Here is a 2607-nt window from a genome sequence, read left to right on the forward strand (position 1 = left end):
GGTGCTGGGATGCTAGGCGCGGGATGCTGAGCGGACGAAGACGGGTGAAGGCAGCGGCAGCCAGGGAGCGAACTTCGTGCCCTGAACTCCGCTCCCTCAGGGGAGAAACTGGAGAAAAAGTTGGAGGAGTGCCCCAGAACTCACTGCCTCTCTTCTGGCCGCCAATGCCAGGAACATTTCGGACACACATACACACTACTTAATTTTTCAGTCATTAACTTGCTTGTCGAAGTTCCGAACTAAACCCGCGCAACGCCCCCTCCCCCTTGCGGGGCGGGACGTGGGGACCGCAGCAAGAGCAGCCTGCCAGCCCAGAGTCCTGAGTAATGGGTGTGTTTGTGTTTGTGGATGGGGGAGGGGTGACTTGTGTGGGCGTCCTACCTTGTAATCACCAAAGTAAGAAGTCCCAAGAAGGGAGTCCTCGGGGAGAAAACGGGTCCCGAAGTGGGGAAGGGGTGCTTTCCTTTCCCTGCCCATTGCCACTATCAATGTAGAGCTGCTGGAAGGCGGACTATTTCATTTTTCGTTAACTATCCTTTTCCCTCCTGGTCCCGATCCTAGGGTGTGGTAGTGGCTTAATAAAGGTCGTGATCTTAAATTGATCTAACTGAACGGGAAATTTCGTGAGCTGGGTGACTGATCAGAAACCCAGAAGCACCTAAGAGAAAGCTGCAGCTCAGCCACATCGGAGAGGGAAAAGTTTGAACCAAAAAGAAGCCTTAAGTTTTAGGGTTTCCATCTTGCATCATTACATATGTTGTATGAATTGAACTTAACTCTAATCTCTGAGTGAGGCCTGATTACCTGACATTAATTGTTCTGTCTCTCTGTGCATCCTTGCCTGAACACATCATTTCTCAGACTTTGGGGTCTAGACTTGGAGCAGCATCGAGGAGCTTGCAGAAATATGGTTGACAGGGAGTTAAATCACTTTCCCAAATCCCAGGCCAGATTTCTAGGGCCCTTCTGCCTAGTTTTTGCTCACAATCAGCCTTTGCATTTGCATATTGCTTCACATATAGCTTCCTTAAAACGATAGGATAATAGATCTTGAATTAGAAGAGGCCTTTAGAGGCCATTTAGTTCAACTCTTTCATTTTGCTAAAGGAAAGGTGACCAAGCAGCAGACAGTATTCCAACCCAAGTCCTCTAACTCCAAAGATAATTTTTTCATGTGGCTATTGATAGCTTGTATTTCTTCCACTGAAAACTATCGGTTCATATCCTTTGACCTTTTTATCTATTGGGGAATGACTTGTTTTTAATTAATTCAAATCAGTTCCTCATTTATTTCAGAAATGGGATCTTGCTGCAAAGCTTTCCCCCACTCATCCCCCCTAATTTTAACTTCACTGATTTTGTTTGGGTGAAATCTTTTAAATTTTATGTGATTAAAAAATGTCCATTTTATCATCTGTGATTCTATCTCTTGTCTAGTCTTTAAAACATGAAGATTGAGATGGTATATTCAGATGAAAATGTCCAAAAAGCAGTTAGTGATGACTGGAGCTTAGTAGAACACCTAAGGGATTGTCTTTAGCCATTTTTTTTTTGTATCCTTAGTGCTTAGCACATGCCTGGCACATGGTAGGTACTCAATAAATGTTTATTGACTGACTACAGCTTGCTCTTCATTCAGACATTTGAAACAGAGTTGATTATTTTGGAGCATGTGTCTTGGCCCTTTGGGTGATGGGACAGGAGTTTAAGAGACCTGCTAAAGGAAATATGCATGCCTGGTACTCCTTCCTATCTTCTATGATCTTTGGAGTGTATTCAGGGACTAGCACTTTTGGTGTGAGGGCTTATGGAGCCCTTTTCAGGGATGCTTACCTACTGTTTTGTCCACTCCTTATCCAGCTCTCATCTGTGGCTCCAAGAAGCTGTAGCAAGCAAAGAAGCCACACCAAACATTTTTTGCAGATGGACTAAACTAGTTTGAGGGTAACCAAAAGGCCTCAAATCCATTGGTGAATTAGTGGGAGTGCCTACCCCAAGCATACAAAGACTTCTCCCAGTAAAATGGGAAGATGAGAACGATTCGTTCCAATAGCCATGAAGGTGGTAGAAGCAGACACTATGTAGCTCTTAGAACTTGGTCAGACATTGAAAATGCCATCCACTGCCATTGAAGTCATTTGGGCCATTGCCAATTATCTTGACTTCTGTCCTCCCATTGGATTTTTTTTAAATTTTTTAAACATTTATTAATATTCATTTTTAACATGGTTACATGATTCATGCTCCTACTTTCCCCTTCACCCCCCGCACTCCCCCCACCCATGGCCGATGCACATTTCCACTAGTTTTGTCATGTGTCCTTGATCAAGACCTATTTCCAAATTGTTGGTAGTTGCATTGGTGTGGTAGTTTCGAGTCTACATCCCCAATCATGTCCACCCCGACCCATGTGTTCAAGCTGTTGTTTTTCTTATATGTTTCCTCTCCTGCAGTCCTTCCTCTGAATGTGGGTAGCGTTCTTTACCATAAATCCCTTAGAATTGTCCTGGGTCATTGCATTGCTGCTGGTACAGAGGTCCATTGCATTCGATTTTACCATAGTATATCAGTCTCTGTGTACAATGTTCTTCTGGCTCTGCTCCTTTC

Source organism: Gracilinanus agilis, chromosome 3 (assembly GCF_016433145.1).
Source record: "Gracilinanus agilis isolate LMUSP501 chromosome 3, AgileGrace, whole genome shotgun sequence".
In the NCBI taxonomy this organism is placed as follows: Eukaryota; Metazoa; Chordata; class Mammalia; order Didelphimorphia; family Didelphidae; genus Gracilinanus; species Gracilinanus agilis.